The following is a 25,617-nucleotide window of genomic DNA, read 5'->3' as shown; positions in this document are numbered from 1 at the left end:
GTCTTCATCTTTTCGTGGATTTGTAGAGATGTCCCTGACTCTGCTTGTTTATATGAAAAATCCCAGGCTGCATCAGAAGATATACAGGTATCTCTCTGTCGGCAGAGATTGTCAGGTAAACCTTCCTCCCAATGAGACTGAGCTTGCAAGAAATCACTCAAAGTCTTGGTTCTCAACGCACCAGGCTGACTGCTCAAGATTCTTTTGAATAACTTTCATATCATTTGTACAGGAACATATATGATATAGATGGCTGAAGAAGCTGCCTTGTGGCAGTGAAAATGTTCAAGTGCATCCGGACCTCGTTTCCATCAACGTCCTTTTTCTTTATTGAAGTTCCTAGAGAAAAACAGATAACACATGTGGACATTATTGTGAAAAGAAATGCAAAAAGATATAAGAAAAAATCACTTACCTTAAATTATTCTTATAGTAGCTTTGCTTCTGTGCTTTCCAGCTACTATTCCTATAGTCCTTGTTGTTATTGTCATTCTTGTTAGTATATGTGATTTGCACCTTGTGTATGTTTGATGTTAATACATGTTATGCTTCAGCATTGAGCCTTGTACTATTCTTTATCATAGCGTGACTATTTAGTATTTGTGCATATTTTGTTGTGTGACCTCCAGATAGTAGCTGGAGATCTCCCACTACTACAACTTATCTTAGGGCTGCCAGGTCCTCCCTTCTCCTCCGGTGGGAGCTTTTGGGGCAGGAGAGTGGCGCCCACGTGTGTGTGTGTGCGCGCACCGAAGTGCCGCCTCACTAGGAGCCTTATGCCACTCAAACTCTTAGTTTGAGTGGTAAAGGGCCACTTGCGATGCGGCATTTCCCGGTGTAAACGCATGGCAAGGGGCCTTTACCACTCAAGTGGTTTGAGTAAGAGTTTGAGTGGCATAAGGCTCCTCACGAGGCGGCACTTCCAGTTGCAAACCGTTCCAGGTTCAACCTTCAGCAACTCCAGTTAAAAACCCTGGAGACCTGCCACCAACCAGAATACACAATACTGTGTATGATAGATTAGTGGTCTGATACAGCAGAAGACAGCTTCAATAGTTCAAGTGAATGTTTACTTTGAACAGAGCAAATTCTACTTGACTAAATGGATCATAATAAAAGTAATTATATACTGGAGAAAAACAGAAATACTGGAGAGGAAGGACAGGACTCAAAGTAATTAAATGGACTACAACACAATTTAAATTAAAATCTGTGACAGGGAATAGAAATCACATGTTTTACCAAAATGTTATCGGGCATGAATTTATCGGGGAGGTGGGACCTTGTATTTTCCCTAGGTAGGGTAGCCAGGTCTCTCTTTGCTACTGGTGGGAGGTTTTTGGGGTGGGGCCTGAGAAGGGCAGGGTTTGGGGAGGGGAGGGACTTCAATGCCATAGAGTCCAATTGCCAAAGTGGCCATTTTCTCCAGGTGATATGATCTTGATCAGCTGGAGATCAGTTGTAATAGCAGGAAATCTCCAGCTATTACCTGGAGGCTGGCAACCCTATTCCTAGGGGTAAATTTCTTGTTAAAAATGAAATACATGTACATTCAATTGGAAATGTGCATAGATCCTTCATGTTCATTCCTACATGCAATTCACTTCTATTCTTTATGCAGAAATTTGGTAATGATTTTTTAAAAAGCCCTAAATTAGCTTAAAGCCTAGCACTTGAGCTTAACTGGGTTAAAGGTTGAGCAGCCAGCTGCCGTCCTTTGTCAACTGATTTTTTCTTCCTCATCATCTGCCTTTGTCTGAGAAGCCGTCATTGCTGCTCACCAAGTATTTGTGTCTTTATAAAGCTTTCAATTTATTGCAATCTTTTTTTCTAGCAACATTGCCAAGCAGTTACAAAAAACCCCACCCACCCCCCAAATCCCCCAGCCCTTCATACAATAAAAGAACCTTCCAACAATGAAATTAATTTTAGTGGAGATAAATGGACAGTGAGAGTCACCAAATCCAATCAAAAGACTCTCTCCACCATTTTAAGTGAAAATAGTGATGTTTCATGGATGGTGTGCAGAGAAAATGTGGTGGGGAAGTATCAGATGAACGAAGAGCTGAAATACAACAAAAGAGACTGAAATCTATTTTAATTGGCAGAAGGTCTCTGGTGTTGCCCAAGCCAAAGCTCACAGCTTGCATCAGTGGAACAGAGAAAAAGAGGTGAACACATGAAGCTGCCTTATACTGACTCCGACCCTTGATCCATCAAAGTCAGTATTGTCTACTCAGACCTGCAACGGCTCTCCAGGGTCTCAAGCAGAGGTCTTTCACATAATCTACTTGCCTAGTCCCTTTAACTGGAGATGCCGAGGATTGAACCTGGGACCTTCCGCATGCCAAGCAGATGCACCACCACTGAGCCACAGCCCCTCCCCAATCAGGTGATTAAACCTGATCCGCTGTTGCCACCGCAGACCCCTTGTCCACTGGTGCATTTTGCTTGGGAGGCTCTCCTGATCCTTACAGAGGAATTTTAGAAAGAGCAGCAGGTTGCTCGGGGAAGGAGAAAGCAAGGAAAGACAGACTCTGCCAACTCCCTCCATGAACTTTTCTGGTGGACCTAATCCAATGAAATATGCATGAAAACCATAGCAGCAAATGCAGGAGACCAGACAGTCAGAAACTTCAAAGAACACGAACAAGCAGTAAATGAAATCAACAGAGCCCCAAAGGAAGATTTCAAAAGCAGCAACATTTCAACAAAACATTTTCACCTGATATGTTCAGAACAGCCCAGTTGGAGGGAAGGGACATTGTTAACTATACAGGAGCCCACATAGAAAGGGAAAGGCAATTGGTTATGAATTCATATGAATTTTACCCAGGTGATTTGAACTTCAGCACCCAACTGGTTCATTCAGCAAGAGCCTTCTGGATATCAATACACCACACACTAAGAAAATAACACTTCTGTAGTAATTGTATATATCTAATAAAGACCGCTGAGAAACACCATTAAAGAAAATCTTGCTTGGAATAATAAGGGAGTCGGAAAATATTCCAAGCCAATAATTCTGAATGGTCTATTCAGGGAAATCAATAGCATTCGTCATTTTATTTAATTTAGAAAGCTGCCATGAGCCAGCTTGCACTAGAACCAATACTGGAACGATTTCCACAAAAAAAGCCATAAAGCTTGAATCAGCCTGCTGAGGTGTGGTTACTTTCTTTCACAGGAGTTGACAGGAATCATAAGCAAAGAAATGTTGCATTCTGGGACAGATTATAGCAAATATGCCCATTGTCACCAATAATTATGACCTCTGTATAGGTAGAGGGCAGGAACACTGTCCTTTCTTGCAGATCTTTTATTTTCTCCTTTTATTTAGTTAGCAATATGAATTTGCCTGAAGGGGCAGGAATGTCAGGGCTCACAAATATACTGTTCAAATCTCTCAGCATAACTATAGCAATGTAGGGCTGTTGATTCGGTTCGGCCCGAACTGAAAAACAGCCGAATTTCCCCTGATTCGGCAGTTTTTAGTTTGGGACGAACCGAACTCAAAAATGGCAGAAAAACCGGGGGAGCCGAATTCAGCAAATTCAGGAGTTCACGAATAAATTCGGCAAATTCGGGGCGTCAGTAAGCAGCATAACCGTCAGTAAGCAGCACTCTCCTCCCCCGGCCAATCGGTGGCCAAGCTGGGTGGTCTTCTGGCCAATCAGTCAGGATTGAGTACTGGAGGAATCAGCTGCTGCGCAGCCCAGCCGAACGGGGAGAGAGAGAGAGAGAGTGAGAGAAATCCTCGTGGGGGTGCTTGTGCACATTCGCTCCTTTCCGTGGCTGCAGGGGGTGCATTTTTGGGGGTAGAGACCCCAAACTTTCAGAGGAGCTTCAGACGAGCCTTCTTAAGAGACCCCCCAAGTTTTGTAAACATTGGGTCAGGGCCCCCCGAGATATGGGCTCCACCCTTTTTCCCTCCCCCCTTTTCCATTTCTGTGGCTGCAGGGGTGCTTTTTGGGGGGTGCAGCCCCCAAACTTTCAGCATAGCTTCAGACGAGCCTTCTTAAGAGACCCCCCAAGTTTTGTAAAGATGGGTTCAGTGGGGGCAGAAATATGGGCTCCCCCCTTTTCTCTTTCCGTGCTGCAGGGGGTGCATTTTGGGGGGTGCAGCCCCCAAATATTCAGCATAGCTTCAGACAAGCCGTCTTAAGAGACCCCCCAAGTTTTGTAAACATTGTGTCAGGGGGTCCCGAGATATGGGCTTTCCCCTTTTCCCTATTGGGATGAATGGATCACCCGATCTTGTATGCATCTCCAGAGTGGCAAATCCAAGGCAAACCTCCCGTGCTTAAATAGAATCATATTGGATTACCCAGCCCCTCCCAGCCCCTCCTGATGGAACAGAAGACAGCCACAGTAAGACCTCTTTGGGGGCTTTAATCTATAATTTTTCTCCTGTGTGTGTGTGGGGGGAGGGAGCAGTTTCTGTGGGGGGGGAGCCAAAGGGGGCTTTCGCCCGTTCTGCCTGGGGTGTGTGTGCCCCCTCGAGTCTCTGTCTCCCTGGTTTGAGAGGGGGCTTCAGTTGTGTGTCCTCAGGTTTTCCCTCATTCATACGACTGTTAGGTCTATTTTGATGCTTGCGCAAAACTGTTTTCAAATGGTGACTTAAAGAATGCATTTTCCTGGTCCCGAGTCCCATGCAAAAGGGGAAATTCCACCCCCTTCTGCTCATTATGCATAGCTAGCTGCCTCTGTCCCTTTCCATGGTTTGCAAACTCCCAGGTGTCAGGTGTTGCTTTGCATGTTTGCAAAGGTGTTGCTTTGCAGTTGTGTTGCTTTGCAGAGTTGCTTTGCAGTTGTGTTGCTTTGCAGTTTTGCTTTGCAGTGTTGCTTTGCAGTTGTGTTGCTTTGCAAACTTCTTAGCACCTGCCCCGCCCTTGCTCTCATCAGCTTTGTCGGGGTTGGGAGCTTTGTGCGTGGGCAGCAAGCTCTGCTCAATGCACATTAAGGGTTGGGGGACCCCTTTCGGGGCCCATATCTCGCCCCCCCTGACCCAATCTTTACAAAACTTGGGGGGTCTTGCAAGAAGGGTCCTTTGAAGCTCCGCTGAAAGTTTGGGACCTCTACCCCCAAAAATGCCCCCCTGGAGCCGCGGAAAGGCGTGGTTGTGTTTTTAATGGCTTTATTTGGCCGAATTTTTTTCACGAACTTTGAATTTGCGTTGAATTGCACGGACCCGAAGCGGTGGAGTTCAGACTTCGGCATATCCCGAATCCAGACGGGCCAAATTCGGCCAAATCCGAACTATACCGAATTTTTTTTTCAACAGCCCTATAGCAATGTTCCAACAGAAATCCACAAGCATGAAGACAGCGAGGCACCTGTTTAGCACTAACAAGCCACAGAGCATAATTCTTTTTTTAAAAAATCATTATGATGGATGGATTTATTTCAAAGGGATTTATCTGAAATTAGAAATCCATGTAAAACCGCAGCTCTGTGTTCATTGTAACTCATGTCAAGAAGTTGAGACCTCTCAATTTCTTGGATTTCATGATTTTTTTGGTACAGGCCTGAGAGGCCTATGAATTTTGTGTTATTGTGATTTTAGACCAGAAAAATAAGTTTCCTTTTGAAAACTGCTTCTGTGGAGGGAGTAAGCCCCAGCTGGTGCTAGTTAACCTTTCCCCTTTTTGGAATGCAAGGCCGTGCATTGCCATGGTAATTAAATGGTCAGCCATCATGACAATGTCCAGGTGCAGGTAGTTCTGCAGGCTTCCTCACCTGAACACATCTCTGAGTGAGTCAGCAATTCTGACCAAGCGATTAATTAACAGCTAAGTGCTTGCGTTTTCTCAATTGGCCTCTATGAGCTCATGCCACTGAGAAAACGAATATAAGGACCAACCAACCCTTGAGAAAACTATGCACGCTTTGGGGTGCACAGCAGGAAGGCTGTGCTGGCTGCATCACAACCCATTTGATTTTGGCCCTACGGGGAAACTCTGGTCAACTTGACCTGCTTGGAGAAACCTTTGGACAACCTTTTGAAACTCTTGAATGCTGGAAGCATCTTTGGAACTTGGTAACTATAGACCTGATGCAAGAAACCTTTGCCAATCCTTTTGAACCAAAAGGGTTTTCTGAATGTATTAGCTAGTTATGCTAAATAGTTTATTGTTTTCTTGCTTAACACTTCATGACTTTTCTTTCCTGTAAACCAGCTTGAATCTTATAAATAAATTGTTAGCCTTTAAATGGCTTGTGTCTATGATTTTGGGATTCCAAGCCTAAATTCTAAGTGCCTTGTTTGAGTGTAAAAACCACCTACCAAAAACCTAAGACATTTTTAGGAGTGTAATCTTTCCCTGGCAGGCCTTTCCCTTACAGGGTAAGCGTTGCACTTAATTTTGGAGTGAGTTGGGAGAGGATTGCCCTTATCTTCCCCCTGGAGCTCAACCTTTTGAAAGGGCTGGTGGCAGCTACTCCTTGGACGGGGCGAAAGCCTGGAGTTCAAGGTTTTGTCTTTTGGAAAACTTTTGACCAAACCAAAGCAGCCTCCAACTGGTGGAGACAGGTTGGGGAGCTCTTTGACAACTCATATGCTCAAAACAAGAGCTAGGAAATGGGGGAGTTATACTGTTTCTGGGTGACTTGTCGAACGGATCTATTCTAGTTTCCTGTGGATGTGCAAAAGTTTTCATTTCATACTTTCTTCAGGGGAAATATTCTCCATATGCATACAATCTACTTATAGTAATTTGAAGGCCCATTTAAGCAAAATTCAATGGTGAATAGGGATCATCACGTCACACCATCAAACCAACACATTTATAGTACAATCCTATGAAGAGTTACTCCAGTCGAAGTCCACTGAAGTCAATGGGCTTAGACTGGAGAAACTGCACGGGATTGCATAGACGGATGTGCAACATTTGTCACATTCTGAAGGAACTGCCTAATTTCAGTAGCTTGATAGATTTGGGTTGAATTGTAAGACTGTCATACTGTGTATTTAGGATTACAGCCTTACTATTTTTTCACTGCTAATACCTACCTTGAACAGGAATAGCCTAGAGTGGGGAAGAAATCTGCCAACAGAGGGAGAGAGAGAGAGAGACTTGCTTTGGTTTTTGAATCTTTCCCCAATTCTCCTGTTTGTCTGTATTTTCTTGCATTTTTCTTGTATTGCAGTGGTTCCCAACCTGAGGGACGGGGACCCCGTGGTGCGGGGCTGTGGAGTTATTGCAGAGGGTCCGCAAATCCATATGCACTCAAAGCATTGTCACTGTGATCTTTTTGTCATTATGTATTTTCTCAATCGATACTAATAGCATCAATTACTATCGTGTGTGGGATCTGAGGCATTTTTTTAATGTCAAAAAGGGGTCCTCCTACTCAAAAAGGTTGGAAACCACTGTTGTATTGTGTCTTTTGTACTGTAAGTTACTTGGGGGCCCCATTGGGAGAAAAGTAGGACATAATAAACAAACAAACAAACAAGCATGTCTGTTTATGTCTATTTGTATTATCAGTTCTCTCGTTCTCAAACTATTAAGAATATAAGAAAGGCCATGCTGGATCATACCAAGGCCCATCAAGTCCAACAGTATGTTCACACAGTGGACAACCAGGTGCCTCTAGGAAGCCCACAAACAAGACGACTGCAGCAGCACCATCCTGCCTGTGTTCCACAGAACCTAGTATAATAGGCATGCTCCTCTGATCCTGGAGAGAACAGGTATGCATCATGACTAGTATCCATTTTTACTAGTAGCCATTAAAGTGCTTTTTGCTGCTGTTGCTGCTCCCCCTTCTCCCATCTAGTTCCACCACCTCCAAATGTTAAAAGACACATAGTTAAAATGGGGGGGTCCATTTACGATTTTCTTCATTGAGACTTACTACTAGACATCTCAGTGCCTTCAGTATCTGCTCATAGGCCTGGTTTCTTGTGATTACATCATAAATATATGCTATGACTATGCAAGCACAAAAAGCAAGTAACCCAGTGTATACAGTGTCAGTGATTTAAATGAAACATTTAACTGTGCAAACAAGGAACAAGTTGACTATGTCTTTGACAAAAAGGTCACTTTAATGACCCACATGCTTCCTCTCTGATAACTGAGAAGATTTTGTTATTTGTTACTTAAAGCTAGTATCAAGACATGACTTGGTCCTGAGTAATTGAGAATATTGAATTAAGGTAAATTCATCTGACAGTCATGTTGTTGTAGAAGTGCTCAGTATGTCTAATTGCAATGGACTCTAGGGCTGTCGATTCGGTTCAGCCCGAAATGAAAAACAGCCAAATTTCCCCTGATTCGGCAATTTTTAGTTCAGGACGAACCGAACTCAAAAATGGCGGGAAACCGGGGGAGCCGAATTCAGCGAGTTCGGGAGTTCACAAATAAATCCGGCAAATTCGGGGCCTTCAGTAAGCAGCACTCTCTTCCCCTGGCCAATCGGTGGCCAAGCTGGGTCTTCTTCTAGCCAATCAGTCAAGATTGAGTACTGGAGGAATCAGCTGATGCACGGCTGGGCCGGGAAGAGAGAGAGAGTGAGAGAAATCCTTGTGTGTGTGTGTGGGGGGGGTGCTTGTGCACATTCGCTCCTTTCCGTGGCTGCAGGGGGCGCATTTTGGGGGGTACAGACCCCAAACCTTCAGTGGAGCTTCAGACAAGCCTTCTTAAGAGACCCCCCAAGTTTTGTAGACTTTGGGTCAGGGGGTCCCGAGATATGGGCTCCACCCCTTTTCCCTCCCCTCTTTTCCATTTCCGTGGCTGCAGGGGGCGCTTTTTTGGGGGTGCAGCCCCCAAACCTTCAGGATATCTTCAGACGAGCCTTCTTAAGAGACCCCCCAAGTTTCGTAAAGATGGGTTCAGTGGGGGCAGAAATATCGGCTTCCCCCTTTTCTCTTTCCGTGACTGCAGGGGGCGCATTTTGGGGGTACAGACCCCAAACTTTCAGCGGAGCTTCAGACAAGCCTTCTTACGACACCCCCCAAGTTTTGTAAACATTGGGTCAGGGCCCCCCGAGATATGGGCTTTCCCCTTTTCCCTTTTCCCTATTGGTATGAATGGATCACCCGATTCAGTATGCATCTCCAGAGCAAAACGTCCCGTGCTTAAATGGAATCGTCTTGGATTACCCAGTCCTCCTCCCAGCCCCTCCTGATGGAACAGAAGACAGCCACAGAAAGACGCCTTTGGGGGCTTTAATCTATACTGTTTCTCCTCTGTGTGTGTGGGGGGGGGAGCAAGAGTCTGTGTGTGTGTGGGGAGGGAGCAGTTTCTGTGGGTGGGTGGGGGAAGCCAAAGGGGGCTTTCGCCTGTTCTGCCTGGGGGTGTGTGCCCCCTCGAGTCTCTCTCTCCCTGGTTTGAGGGGGGGCTTCAGTTGTGTGTCCTCAGGTTTTCCTTCATTCATAATATCGGTTAGGTCTATTTTGATGCTTGCTCAAAACTGGTTTTCAAATGGTGACTTAAGGAATGCATTTTCCTGGTCCCGAGTCCAATGCAAAAGGGGAAATTCCACCCCCTCCTGCTCCTTATGCATAGCTAGCTGCCTCTGTCCCTTTCCATGCTTTGCACGGTTGCAAAGGTGTTGCTTTGCAGGGTTGTGTTGCTTTGCAGTTGTGTTGCTTTGCAGTTGTGTTGCTTTGCAAACTGCTCAGCTGTTTGTCGGGGCTGGGAGCTTTGTGCGTGGGCGGCAAGCTCTGCTCAGAGATGCACATTAAGGGTGGGGGGACCCCTTTCAGGGCCCATATATCAGCCCCCCCTGACCCAATCTTTACAAAACTTGGGGGATCTGGCAAGAAGGGTCCTTTGAAGCTCTGCTGAAAGTTTGGGACCTCTACCCCCAAAAATGCCCCCCCAGAGCCGTGGAAAGGTGCAGTTGTGTTTTTAATGGCTTTATTTGGCCGAATTTTTTCCCCGAATGAATTCCCGCCGAATTGCACGGACCCGAAGCAGGGGAGTTCGGATTTCGGCATATCCTGAATCTAAACGGGCCGAATTCAGCCGAATCAGAACTATACCGAATTTTTTTAAATTCAACAGCCCTAATGGACTCTTAATATTCTGGCTGCCACATTCTATACCAGCTGACTTCAAAGACAACCCTACTAGAATGCTTTGCAGTAATCTAATCTGGAAGATACCAAGACATGTGGGAGGGGTTGTAACTCAGAGGTAGAGCATCTTCTTGGCATGCAGACGGTCCCAGGTTCAATCCCAGGCATCTCCAGTTAAAGGGACTAGGCAGATAGGTGATGTGAAAGACCCCTGCCTGAGACCCTGGAAAGCTGCTGCTGGTCTGAGTAGACAATACTGACTTGGATGGATCAAGGGTCTGATTCAGTAGAAGGCAGCTTCCAGTGTTCATGTGTGACAGTAGCCAGGTCTCTTTCTTTTTTAAATGGCCTCAGCTGGCAAACTAGATTAAACTGGTAGAAAGCACTCCTAGCCTGCTTCACCACATGTTTACCCAAAGATAAAAATGAGTGTAGGAGTGTCCTCTGAAATGTGTACCTGAACTTTCATGGTAGCATAACCCCTCCAGAAGAAGTTGTACATTTATTCCCGTGTCATCTTTATCCTGATTCACTGTAACTCTGTCTAGTCTGTGTTAAGGTTCAGTCCTGCACTATTCTCTAGACTTTTTCACTCCCACCTTAGAATTAGATGGAAAGGAGAAACAGAGCAGGTTACCATCAGTACAATGCTGATAGTTCACTCAAAATCTCCAGATGATCTCTCCTTGAACTTGCATGGAGACATTAACTATCATAAGGGACAAGATGGAATGGAATCTTGCATGCAAGCATTCCATAGGCCAGTGATCAAGGAACAGAGCAGTTCGACATCCTCACCATCAGTAACCCACCCTTCAGAAAGAACAACAGCCAATGCAAAATGGTTATCTGTATACTAATCACAGCTAGGTGATCCAGGAAGTTAATGAAAGTGAAAGATGCCGAGAGATGAAAAGGGCCATATCCCCAGGGTAGATTATTTACCAGGATGACCAAGGCATCTTCAGTTCTATATCTAGGTTGGAATCGAGACCAAAAAGGATCTAGCCTTATCAATGCATGACTCTATTCATCCTTTTTAATCTGAACAATGTGGTTCCCCTGCTATCTGTTTAGTCCTATTGATTCATAAGTAGGTGTATTTCTGCCTACTTATGAATCAATAGGACTAAATGGAAATACCTTGGGTGGCTTTAAAAAGCATTAAATCAATTCACAGGAGATAGATTTATTAGCAGCCATGATTGCTAAACAGAATCTGCATGAATGGAAGTGGTATACCTCTGAATACCAAATTCTGAGGACAAGCACCAGGGGAAAGTTATTGTTTTCCTTCCCAGTCTGTGAGCTCTCAGAAGCATCTGGATGGTCACTGCTGAACAGAGAATGCTGTATTACAGAGACTTTGGCTTTAGGCTGTGGCTGGATTTTTAATGCTGGATTTTAATTAATCATTTAATATTTTGTGTGTGTGTATATATATATATATATATATATGTATGTATATATATATATATATATATATATATATATATATATATATATATATATATATATATATATTAATATTATTGAGTACGCTGCCTCAGGCATGTTCCTTGGAGAGGTGACATAACATTTTTCTCAATAAACAGTAAATCTAGGAAGGCTGCTTGTTTTCGGGCAGCCCATTCCTGAGGGGGAGGGCTGAGCCATTGACCGGAGGCAGCACAGCTGCGTCGCCTCCAAAGGAGAATTCCCCCACACACACCGAAGCCAAAACTTTGCCCTTACCTGCATGCCCCGTGGAACCACCCCATAGCATTCCATGGGGCTACACCACCTAAAAAGGTGGCATAATTGCAGGTAAGGGCAAAGGGGATGTTCCCAGCCTGAAGGGGGGGTTTGGAAGCCGCCTAAAGGTGGCTCTGCCCCAGAACACTCCCTGGGATGATGGTGCACCTGGGACAACAGAGGTGTACCGTCAGGCTGCGGCAGCACAGGCTGGCCAGCGTGAGTGGCCCAACGTCGGCGCCCATGCCACTCTGGGCAGCACAAGCGGCACACATGGCCTGGATGCCGGCGCAGGCCCTTGCCCACCTCCTAAAGACTTTTGGCCTCCCAGCTCAGGAATGAGCTGTTAATCCAGGATTACCAGATGCAAAGGAGAACAGAACTCCGTCCCATAACTTTAAGAGCTGTATAGAGGAGAGAATCTCAGAAGATACAGCTTTACTCACTCTTGCATGACAATTAGTCCTATTCTATACCAAATAAAAGTACAGAAGCTCCATCTTTCTTTAAATTGATTTTTTAAAAATCATACTTATGTGAAATAACAATACAATATTACAATGCAATTTTACCATCATTAATGTTTCTATTCAATCATATATCATATTAATAATTCCAACACTGGGGCAACCTTGTTTTTATTTAATCTTAGCATATTTATATTTTACCCAAGTTCACATAAGCTGCAATCTTATCTTGGGTATCATTCCAGTATTGAATAAATATAGACCATTGCTTCACCAATTTGTCAGAGATGGCTAGCTCTCGCTAAGATATATAGTATATGTAGGAGAGATTATCTTTCTTTCCATTTGGCCATCCTAATCTTAACCCCTGAAGTGATAGAATTGATAATGTAGAGCAGGAGACCGAGACCTTTTGGAACCTGCGGGCACATTTGGAATTCTGACGCGGCATGGTGGGTGCAGCAACAAAATGGTTGCCACAAAATGGCTGCTGCAGGCGGTGGAGCCAGCCACAAAATGATTGCCACCGCCTAACTTCAGTAATACAGTGCAGATCCTTGTGCTGTGGTGGCAGCTACTGTCAAACCAACATTTTAAAACATCTGCACAGCCCATAAAATCTCCAATAGTCAGAAGCCTTGCTGGGCAAAAGCCTTACCTGGCCTTACCCACTTCCTTAAAACACTGGCCGGGCGCCAGAAAAGGTATTGCCAGGCGCCCAGTCACCACGTTGGGGAGCCCTGATGTAGAGACATTTTCTTGTATTTAACAGTGTTAAGAAACCAGTCGTTGATAGATAGGGTTGCCAGCCAGGTACTAGCTGGAGATCTCCTGCTATTAGAAGTGATCTCCAGCCAATAGAGATCAGGTCACCTGGAGGAAAATGGCCGCTTTGGCACTTGAATTCTATGGCATTCAAGTCCCTCCCCAAACCCTGCCTTCCTCAGGCTCTGCCCCCAGTATCTCCAGGTATTTCCCAACCCAGAGCTGGCAACCCTATTTATAGATATTGCCTTAAAATACTATTGCTTTCGTTCCAGAAGAAGGCTGGGAGACTGCTGTACGAGATATTTTAGCTGTTGTTCCTAGTACAATTGCTTAAAGCCATTCCTCATTCTGGTAGCCTTTGCCTGGACCCCAGAAATGTTATCATCCCAAGAAACAAAATCACCCCTTTGTCTAGGAAGTGAGTTTGGGGGCTGTTTCTGTTCTCAAATGTGTTTCTTCCAGCACTCCTGGGGAGATAATTTGCAGACTATTTTCTAATACCTGCAGTTATGGAGGTCAGCTGAACTCTTTGATGGGTTTGCAGGAGCATTTCCCATAAACTTCTTTATCTGCTGTTTACCAATAGTGGTGTTTGTAAGGCTTTCATTATTCTCTAATTGTCTAAACGGTTACCTTTCTTGTTAACTTTTCGAAAGGGTATAATTACCTCATACATTCTGAGCCATCCTTAATTTCAGCTGCCTCCTTCCTACCATTACTCTCCCTCTGATTTATTTCTGGAAAGCCTCTTTTATTGGCATTAACTCACACTATCCTTCTGTCTGTTTTCTGTTCACTGCCCAGATCAATACAAGTTTGATTTCATTTGTTTCGCCTTCCCTTTATCTTTTATTTATTTGAAATATTTCTGTCTCACCTTTCCAAAATGCTCGAGGCAAAATATTTAGGGCGGAATGGTGCGTGATGCGTCATTTGTGATTCTTTTCCCAGAGTATTTTTGTTTTCTTTTACACAGTTCAGTTGCCAAGGAAGAGATTTGAAAGAGAAGACCTGTGTGGTGGAGAGAAGGATGTCTCTACCAGTTCCTCCCTGTGCCATTTTCCCCATGAAAACCACCCCCCTTCAGCTACTTTCCCCCAGCAAGAGTAACAGCGCATTTTTTGAGCCTCCAGGGCAAAAGCCCTTAGGAGGCCAGGAAGGCGCTGCGCCGGTGTTCGGGCCCCCTGTGCCAGCATCTGGGCTACTTACGCCGGTGTTGGTGGCCCATATGGTGGCATGAAGGCCCAGACGCCGGGCGCTACCATGGCACCGCCAGCCCAGGACACCAACGGCGTCCCGGGAGGCATTCCAACCCTAACCCTAACCAGTTCTACCAAAAAAAGCCGCTAAATGGCTTTTTTTGTTTTTCAGTGTGCAGGGAACAGCTTTAGGAGGTGGTGCAGCTGTGCCTCCTCCCTGCCGTTTTCCCATGCCGAATCTCAGGAATGTGCTGTAAAAGCAGTTTAGCAGCCTATTTTCCTCTTTAAATCCAGCCTCAGATGCTGCACTGTGTAAACCACACACACACACACACACACACATCTAATAGGGTTGCCAACAATCTGGAGAAAACATTTGTGCCCCCTTAATAGAGGCTTAATGTGGTATTACTTACCAGGGGGTGCTGTTTACCTGCATGCCATGAAAATCTTCTCCTGTACATTTCCTGTCCTCTATTAAAAACACAGGGCATTTTTTCCCTCCAAGTTGTTGGCTACCCTAAGGAATCATGGAATGGGACATAAAGTGTATTTTTGTACTCCAAGCCAGGCTACTCATTCCACAGCAGTCACAGGTAACAGTATCCCAATATTTTTTTAATGTAAAGCAGCTTCCTGCCCAACTCTTTCTCATATACTCCCATTTGCTGTGGATATTCCCTAAATCTTGTTCTCCGTTCCAAGGAAGTCAATGTCCCTATTTCCCCCCCCTTTTTTTTTTACCTTTTGGAGAGGTTTTGTTAATTAAAGTTGCTATCGTTGTTTTGCTATAAACACCATATGGCATTAAAATCAATAGTGAATGGGTGATTGTGGAGTAAATGAATGTCACATAAAACTGACAAAGAACAGCCTTCAGCAAGGTGTGAAGGAGGAGAGGTGCAGGCAGATATGGGAATAGGGGTGTTACAAACATGTCCCTGTTTCCAATGGTGAAATGTTGAATGGTATGCTTTTCTACCTGCAGGGGAAAGGATATAAGTATCACATATTTCCTCTATAGGCAGGTTTGTAGTCAGATGGGCTACCAGATATATCATCCCATCTAGAGTAGTCATTTACTTCATCAGAAAATAGATTTGGTCTAGAACCCACTTATTTGCATTTTTGGCGGTTCATGGTACCTGTAAAATTCTCCACCATCACCACAATTCAAATAAATCAGCTTTCTTCTTGTCGGCCTTCTTTGTTGTCCAACTTTCACACCCATACATAGTAATAGGGAATTCTATGGTATGAATTCTCTTGATCTTGGTTGCCAGTGACACATCCTTACACTTAAGAATTGTTTCTAGCTCGTTCATGGCTTCCCTTCCCAGTCTCAATCTGCTTGTAATTTCTTGGTTGCAGTCTCCCTTTTGGTTGATGATACCGAATCAAACCCTTGGTCCATCAAAGTCAGTATTGGGCCTCCCTACCCCCCACCCCCCACCCCAGTTTGTGATCTATTCGAGGGTAGATACAGTAAGCACTTGTATACGGCGACCATCTTTTATATTAATTGGGGTTGTTTTATAGTTTTATATATTTTATGGTTTTATTGTTATATTGTAAAATTTTAATGTTGCAACCCGCCCTGAGCCCTGCCTGCCAGGGGAGGGAGGGCTAGAGGTACGAAAAATAAAATAAAATAAAAGTATGAGCTATAAAACAACAAGTGATATATAGTTCCAGCAGCCAGTCCATCTAATTCTTCTGTCCACCTAACTAAAAAGCTTTGTAAACAAATGAATCTTACTCAGCAGTCTGAAACTCAGGCGGTATAAGAGGTAATTATAGGTCATAGACCTGTAATGAAGGGAGGCTGTGAAACAACGGTATTTAATGGGAAACAACAGCTATTTAACATACAGCCTGCACGTGTGAGTTTGTGGGAGCCCTGTGGTTCAGAATCTGGCTTGTGTTGTATTTCCTCCCTGTTAATACATTAGTGCTTTCTGGGGAGATGGGGCTGACTGTTTTTCATCAGGATTGCTGTCATCTGGTGTTGTGATGTTTGGCACTGCAGCTCTTCCTGCTGCCTCCGCAATCTGTTAACTGGGGTGTATGTTGGAGGATCAAATCATATTTCAGGATCTGAAGCAGCCAAGGCCAAAGCAAGTGCCAGAGAACACTGCTCCAAGTGGCTCATGGCTGCTTGTAACTTTTCCTGCATACCACAGATGTACTGGTGATTATTATTTTATTTTATTTTAGTGGGAGAAGTTCAGTCTCTATTTGTGTATACTTTTGCTCTGCTTTAGTCAGGATTTTGAAGACACATGACAGAAATGGGTTGGAAGGTTCCTGATTTCTTGAGATCACAAGATTTAGTACAGATGCTGTACATAAGGCTGAAGCCCTATGCCTTGTCCTGTTCTTTGGATCCTTGTACTGTGACATTTTCTCATAGCAATCACCTCAGTAAAACTGTCAAAGATTATTAATCTGGTACATATTGTGGAAGAAGTGTGACCATCACCAAGAATGTTTGGAGGACTTTATAGAGTGTCATATTGGCTGCTGTATGAACTTTGGTATTATATGGCTTAATTTTGTCTAAGAATTATGGGAGCAAGCCTAAACAGGTCTACTCAGAAGTAAGTCTCATTTGATTCTTTGGGGTTTACTCTTAGGAGAGCACTGGATGATTCATATATCTGACTTTACTCACCATGATCTACTTCAGGGGTTCTCAAACTTTTTAAACAGGGGGCCAGTTCACTGTCCCTCAAACACTGTTGGGGGCCGGATTATAGCTTGAAAAAAATATGAACAAATTCCTATTCACACTGCACATATTTTATTTGTAGTGCACAAAAAATAAGAGAAACAATGCAATATTTAAAATGAAGAACGATTTTAATCAACATAAACTTATAATATTTCAATGGGAAGTATGGGGCTGCTTTTGGCTAATGAGATGGTCAATATCCGGTTCCATAAATGGAATGCTTATGGAATAAAGAAATGATAGATGCTAACATTCTTGGGACTGGAAAAGATGCATGATGCAACAGGGCAAAAAGTGAAACACCAACAGGTTTGGCAATATAGTGTTCTGAATGCAGGGAGGAATATGAATTATGCTCAGCACGTGCTCCAGCCATTAAAAGTCTTGTTCCCTTTGAGAAAGATGGCCAAGTCATACTCGTGTCTAAGGAGCTTAAGAATTAGCCCCAGGTCCTAAAATTTGGCATATGGGCAGTGAGCTATACCTGCACTAAAAAGCATCACCCTATCTTAACATTACGAGTCTTACAGACAACAGATAAAACTCATCACACTATTGTGTGGCAAGAGATTGTGAGACACCTAAGCAAATGAGAGAAAAATAGAGATGTCACTGAATTCTTGTTCACAGAAATTAACCTAGTTTTGTTTTTTAAGTCCTCATTTCTCTCATTTCCTTCCTCCTGCCTTGGGAGACCCTTCCCACTCTCATCGCGCGCCCCCTTCCTTCAATTGCCCAGCCTCGAATGACAGTTGCAGGGAAAGGGATGGTTAGGAGAAGGGGGGATTTCTGAATCTTACTGGTTGTCCAGAACCGCTGCACGAAGAACGTGACTGTGCACAAAACGGCGCGAAAAGCAACAGCTCGCTGCCGGGCACAAAACGGCACACATCTGAGGCAGCAGCAACAGCGCGCCGCTGAGAAAGGGGGTGCGGCGATCATGGCCCCGCCTCTTCTCTCTAAAAGGCATTGTTGCAAAGGGAGAGGAGGGAGCTGTGGTGCGCAGCGACCAAGAAAAAAATTCAATTCGAGGTAACTGCTTGGGTAGAGAAGAGGGGGTGTTGAGGCCCTTTAACGTCGACAGGTGTTTTGGTTGGCCAGCAACGCCACGAGAAGGCGGGGTAGAATGCTAATTTGGACGAATGAAGCAAAGGGAGGGAAACAGGATGAAAGGTGGTTGGTAGTTGCCGTATGCCGAGAGGGACGGTGATGGGCGTCTTTCCCAGTCAATGAGAGAAGAGAAAGAACGGCGGGGCGGGCTTAAGAAGAACTTCCCCGGCGAATACTTTAGGCCAGGGGCCGAGTTCAGGACCCTGAGGGGCCAGATCCGGCCCGGGGGCCGTAGTTTGAGGACCCCTGATCTAATTGGTCTGCTTGATATTTTCCAAATGGGCTACCGTCATCATTGTTTTCAGTTTGTGGTAAAGTTCTTCCTGAGTTATAATATGGACACCAGCAATATCTCACCAGATAACTTCATTGTTCTTCTGCTGGAATGTTTCACTTGTAAATTTTATGCCAAAAAGAAGACACAAAAATCCTTATGCCTTACCCAGATGCTTTGGAAGTACACAGCTCAGATGACTCTTCATCTAGGATTACTTGGCAGCCCAGTACCAATTAGTTCATGTTATGATAGTGACTGTACTTTTCTCTCCTCTGTGGGTGTGGGGTTGCCAACATCTCAGCATTGTGGTTTTAATTTCCTGGAAGACTCTAATGTTGTTATTGAGTCTTTGTGATGGCTAGACACTGACCTTTGACAACTGTAGTAACTTTAATGTCATCTTCTTCTAGTTATTGTATCTGTTATCATGTCCATCATACTGAGATATATTTCTTCAGTCATGAAAGACGGGGGGAACTGCAAGATAAGTAAGTATATGGTGTGTGCTCTGTAATTCTACTAGTCTCTTGAAAACAGAAAGGTTCAAAGTGATTAACTCTTCCTTAGTAGTGGCTGCTGTGGCATCTAGAACAGGGGTGTCAAAGATAAGGCCCGCGGGCCAGATCCAGCCCCTTGAGGGCTCTTATCTGGCCTGTGAGCCAGCCGAGGCAGCCACACACACACACACACACCTGCACTCTCAATCCAGGTTGGCGAGGCATGGCCCAGCCTGTGGCATTTATGTCATATCCAGCCCTTGTAACAATTGAGTTTGACACCCTGATCTAGAAGGTCACTACTCAGGCTTCCCTCCCAGGTAGTGGCAGTGGAACATAGTCCTGTTTCCTGAATGCAGTCCCTTCACAGAACTGGAGCATCCACCCAGCAGATTGTACTTGTTGCCATATTTGTTGTAGAGACCTGAGCAGAGGGAATCTAGATTGGGTCCTTCATAGAACTCAACAAGTGGATGGGCTCTTAGTTCCAAGACTCTCCAGTTAAAAAAAAAAGATGCCACCTTGTTGAAACCTTTGAGAGACACTGCTATTTGGAATAAACAATATTGGGGTGATCAGACCAGTGGAAAGACTTAGTACAAGGCAGCTTGACATGTGCATTTCAGAAGACTGCTGCAGCTAGGGTTGCCAGGTCCGTCTTTGCCAGCGGCAGGAGATTTTTGGGGTGGTGCCTGAGGAGGACGAGGTTTAGGGAGGGACTTCAATGCCATAGAGTCCAATAGCCAAAGCAGCCATTTTCTCCAGGTGAACTGATCTCTATCGGCTGGAGATCAGTGGTAATAGCAGGATATCTCCAGCTAGTACCTGGAGGTTGGCAACCCTAGCTACAGCCTTTGAGCCTCATTGCAACGGAAACAGTAGCGTATAAAGCCAAGTCTGCAAAGGGACTGACCTATAAAGAATGTTCCATTCTCCAAGATAAATCCAATTATGATTTAATTCATGCCACTATCTCCATTTCTTGTTTACCTCAATTGTCAATACACTGCCAATTTGTATCGCCTTAATTCTTTTAGGCTGGGTTTTCTTTGCATTCATATCAGCTGTTCCTTTCTAATGAGTCTAACATAGATGCTGAAAGAATATGGACCACAACAACAGGAATGGGGGCCAAACACACCAAACCCATGAATATCTGTGATCTGTTCACCCATGTGGAAAGATGAATTCTACAAGTCAAAAAGTGTCCTGTAGTCACAATATACTAACTGACTGGTTAAAGTATTAAACCCTTACCTTTTATTCCTTAGAAGCTCCTTGATCCATTGATCTTGAGCAGCATAATTTTAAATTTAATGTTTGAGGGATATAAGGACTGAAATAAATCTTGCCACTGACAATGTAGCCTTGGGGATCCCTGTCAGTTAATAAAAAAGGCACTATATCGGACACAGAGGCATTAGATTTATATATTAAAAGGGGAAACATATAACGTGATCTCAGTTCCTCATAAAAGTGGCATTCCAAAAGGGAAAGCATTAAACCAATTTCATCTGCAAATACTGTATGTGCTTCCTATACAGCCCATTCCTGAAAAAATGGGCCGAAAGTCCTTAGGATGTGGCGTGACCTCGCCGCCAGAGTAAGTGCGTATAATCACGCAATTACACATACTTACGCTGGCAGCAAGGCCAGTTTCGCTGGTGGGAGAGCGCCGCGGGACCGCACCTCACCCCTCCACTGGCGCGGCCTCTCCGTGGCGCCAGCAACGGTGTAGAGAGGTCGTGCTGGCCCAGTGGGGCATTCTGGGGGTGTTCCAGGGGGAGGAGCCACCGGTTAGGCGGCCTCCTATCCCGGTTCGGCCGGTTACACCGGCGGTGGGAACGGCGGTGCAGGCGCAGCCTCGCTGTTTTCAATGGGGCTTTTGGGCCCGTTGAAAACAAAAAAAGCCTCTTCCCCACCGACTCCGCATGCTGACTTTTCAGGAATAGGCTGATAGACAGCTGCTTATTTTGTTTTATTTATTTATAATTCATTAAAATACTTATGTTCTGCCTTCCCTGTTGTCAGTGGTGGCTCGTGGTGGCATACAGAAACCAGGCACTATAACAATCAAAACACAATTAAAACATACATGATAACAATCAAAATAACGTAAACTTCAAGACTGAAACTACCTGCTGTCAAAAGCCCTTTTAAATAGGACAGCTTTACATAACCTCCTAAAACAGGCCAATCTGGACTCTATCCTGAGTTCCTTAGAAAGGCATTCCAAAGGTCTGGAGCCTCAGCTGTAAATGACTGATATCAGGCTGTGGCCGATCTAATAGATTGCAGGGAAGGAACAGTCAGGAGAGAGCTCTGTGAAGATCTGTGCTGGCATATAGGTTCTTATCAGGCCATAGAGCCCTTCAGTTATGGCAGTCTCCAGTCATATAAGGCTTTAAAAATGGCACCCAACACCTTGAATTGGACCCAGATGCTTACAGATAAGCAGTGGAAGTGTCTTAAAATTGGAACAACATGAACACTATTAAATAAGGCTACCAAATACTGTTCAGCTGCAGTAAGACACAAAATAATTCACACTAACACAGAAAGTATGAAGGGAAATGTACACAGAAAGTGTTGATTTATACTAAGGAAAGAATAATATTTGTTTAGAACTCAGCTGCGTTAACCAGTCTGCCTAATCCAGTCAACTCATGATGAAAGGATCTGTGAAGCTAAGCTGCCCCCTATATACAGAAGCAGTGAATTTCTTCACTGATACCGATTTTATTTCATTTATTAAAAGAGGAAGCTTGAATTTTATACTGATCTTGCATGTATTTCTGTTCCAGCCCTTCCCGCAAGTGATGCATTGTCCATTTCATCTACAATAGCCCGCCTTTCTTTCTTTCTTTCTTTCTTTCTTTCTTTCTTTCTTTCTTTCTTTCTTTCTTTCTTTCTTTCTTTCTTTCTTTCTTTCTTTCTTTCTTTCTTTCTTTCTTGAACTTCATTCTGGCATTAATTTGTATGGTAGATCCTTTCCCTTGTAGGACCATTTTGGGGAAGCGGGTGATTGTCCCAGGCCTTACATATAGAAGAGACCACCTCGGCATTTACAGGAGGATTGCCAGGTCCCACTTGGGAAATACCTGGAGATTTTTGGGGCGGTGCTTATCAAGGATGTGACGTCATGTTGAGATGTCACATCTTGTGATGTCACTTCCAGGTCAGGACAACCATGACACGCCTCTTTCTGTGATGTCACTTCCATGACCACTTCCTGTGAGGTCACTTCTTCTGTTCCTCATTTAAATTTCCTGTCTCTTACATTGCTTTCCACCACCGCATCTCCACTTTCCCCCTCCTTTTCATTACTTGTAGGCTTCCTAGGCAGCTTTGGCCTTCTTCCAGTGGAGCAAAACATTTTAATTAGCTTAAACAATTAACAGTTTCCTGGTTATTCTCCAGCATGATGTAGTGGTTAAGGTTTCGGATCTGGGAAACCCAGGTTCAAATCCCTACTCTACCATGGAAACTTGCTGGGTGACCTTGGCCCAGTCAAACACTCTCAGCCTTGACCCTGGCAAGTATTTGGATGGGAGACCTCCAAGGAACACCAGGGGTGTGACACGAAGGCAGGCAATGGCAAACCACCTCTGAATGTCTCTTGCCTTGAAAACCCCACCAGAGGTCACATAAGTCAGATGTGACTTGACAGAAAAACAGATGCTCACAGCAGCTTCCTTGTCTATTGCTGAACTTATAAAGCTTAGCTCACTTGTCTGGCTAGAACACATTTATCTCACTCTTACCACAAAACTGCAAATGATGACCTTGGCTACACACACACACACAGTGTCTCTTGCTATCTCAGGATAAAACTGAGGTTAACTAAGTGAGCCACCCTTAGCTTCATGGAGAAAGAGTAGCAAAAAAAATGTGGAATGGATTTTCCAGTAAGGTTTCTGAGCCTAGCTACATTACTCTGGGTCTGGAATGACAGGCCCTCCCCCCCCCCAGTGCAATGACAGCCCCTGGGACTAGCAGAAGTGTTCTTGGACTGGAATGACAGGGTTGTCATTCCACCCCTGGGGCTGTCACTGCAGTTGCAGAACCCTTCTCCTAATCTCAGGGGCTGTCATTCCACTCCAGGGCTAGTCATTACAGTCGCAGAACACTTCTACTAGTCCTGGCGGCTGTCATTCCAGTCCCAGAGTAATGTAGCTAGGCCCAGCGACCTTAATGGAATATCCATGCCACATTTTCTTTTCAATTTTTTGTGCTGTAACCTATTTCAAAGGAGCGCATGCAAGTCAATGGGCAATCCTGGCTGCCATTATCTTCAACGGGCTGTGCAGCCTCTACCACTGTTTCAAATGGGTAATCCACTCATTCGTTTTAATATATCCCTTTTCCCAAGCCAGCCAAGGCCAGTGCCTGCCTCTCCTGCGGGTGAGTAAAGGGCAGCTCCTGCCTCTTGCCCAGCCCAGGCTGGGTGGAAAGGGAGAACATGAACATGGACATGTTCATGGAGGAGAGGGGTATTCATGACTACTAGCCAAAATGAATTCTTGTCATGATGCATCCCTATTCTCTCCAGGATCAGAGGAGTATTCCTATTATGTTATGTGCTTTGGAACACAGGCAGGATAATGCTGCTGCACTTGATGGACCTTGGTCTGATCCAGCACATCTTTTCTTATGTTCTTATGAGGGGGAAAGACGGGCACCTGGGAAGAGCAGCCTGCTTCGGGAGAACTCTCTCCCCCCCACACCAACTAAGGGCAGCTGCTGCTTCATTTCCAGCCCAGGCTGGGAGGAAAGAAAGGGGGGGTTGAAGAGATGCACTTGGAAACACAGGTCGGGAGAATTACCCTCCCCCTCCAACTAAGGAAAGTTGCTGCTTCTTTCCAGCCCAGGCTGGGAGGAAAGAAATGTGGGGGGGGGGGGAGAGAGAGATGCACTTGGAAACACAGCAGGCTCCAGTCCAGGTTGGGAGAACTACCCTGGAGAGGGAGGTGGACTCGGGTTAGGAGGAGCAATGTACCAACCTACCTCCTTCTCTAGCGACTAGGAAGCCAACAGTGGAGACCAGCCATGTGCGGCCGCTTTTAAGGCAGCGCTGCCTCTCTGTGTTGGCCTCCATAGTCTCTATGGTCGTACCATAGAGACCAAAGAGGCAAAATTATAGAGCGTCACCTTTTTTTTTCCCTCCCGCCGGACGTTTTTCAGCAACAGACAGAGGAAGCTCATAGTGGTAGTTTGCCCGCCATTACCGGGAACATGGCAACCCTAAGCAGGGCACTTTACAGGGTTGAAGACTGGGGGGGGGGGCAGATAAAAGGAAGGTTGGTTAGTGAGTAGGAAGGAGAGAAGGAAACAGGGAAAGGGGAGACGTTGTGGGGCCTACCAGGAGTTGAGAAAGAGGAACTAGTGTGGGGAAGGGGGTACAGGGGGACATCAAGTGACTCAAGCAAGTCCTTGTGAGTTTTCCACTTGTACATAGCTACTTTTTTCCAACAGAGGGGAAAAATGAGACTGACACATTGTGCTGAAAGAAGGAAAAATTCTTCAGATGAATATTCAGCCCCTAGGCCTCTCTGAGTCTCAAAAGGGACCTTGGTCTCTTGGCAAGTGCTGCAGAGTTAATATAGATATCAAACTCAACAGTTCACATTTTTGCATGCTGTGCCTTAGGATAGGAATGAGATGTGGTGCCAAAGCCTAGTTTTCTGAAGAAAATAATTACACAGTTCAGTGAGAATGTGCACTCTGAGGGTAGAAGCAGGAGGTCTGGTTTGGTAATGGGGGAATTTTCCACTCTGACTTTTCATAGACCAACCATTACATAGAACTGTGCAGCCCACCGTATATAGACTCAACCCTTGCCCTTCATGGCTTTTGGTGTCAAGTTAAGCTGGTTTGGCCAAGCGGATCCAGGAGGTAATAAACACCTCTCTACTGGTGACTAGTTCTAGCAACCTTCAAAGTTTCTGGGCTACATTGGATGTGTTCACTGCAGTCAGAAGCAGGCCATCAGGTGTTTGGTATCAATCAATCAATCTTTATTAAAAAAAAAAAAAAAAAAAAACCAGTCATAGACCAGCACAGCACAATTTACCATTAAAGCCCTTAGTGTTACGCTCTACCCACAGGTTAATACAAATAATAAAAAAGTTATTGTCGAAGGCTTTCACGGTCAGAGTTCATCGGTTCTTGTAGGTTATCCGGGCTGTGTGACCGTGGTCTTGGTATTTTCTTTCCTGACGTTTTGCCAGCAGCTGTGGCCGGCATCTTCAGAGGAATAACACTGTAGGACAGTGTCTCTCAGTGTCAAGTGCGTAGGAAGAGTAATATATAGTCAGAAGGGGGTTGGGTTTGAACTGAGTCATTGTCCTGCAAAGTATTAAAGGTAATGTGCTAATCATTGTCCTGTAAGTATCAAGATAATGTGCTAATGAGGGTGTTGTATGTTAGTGGAACCATTGTATCCTGAAGTGATCTGTTAACATGTGGAATCCAAAGCTAATCTGCATTTCTCAGGTTGGCCAAGTCTGCAGTATCTTTCATGTTCTTTTATCCTTGTATGTATGTTTTTCCTGAGTTTTCTCCCATAGGAAAGGTATTCTTACCATTTATTAAAGGAGTCACTGATAGGATGGAGAAACTTTTGAAAAAACATAACCTACAAACAGTGTTTAAACCCACCAAGAAAATACAACAGATGCTACGATCAGCAAAAGACAAAAGAGACCCCCTCACCTCTACAGGAGTATATTGTATACCTTGCAGTTGTGGAAAAGTTTACATCGGGACCACACAACACAGCATACAAACAAGGATAAAAGA

The sequence above is a fragment of the Euleptes europaea genome, chromosome 4 (genome assembly GCF_029931775.1).
Source record: "Euleptes europaea isolate rEulEur1 chromosome 4, rEulEur1.hap1, whole genome shotgun sequence".
Taxonomy (NCBI): domain Eukaryota; kingdom Metazoa; phylum Chordata; class Lepidosauria; order Squamata; family Sphaerodactylidae; genus Euleptes; species Euleptes europaea.
This window is presented reverse-complemented; position numbering follows the sequence as displayed.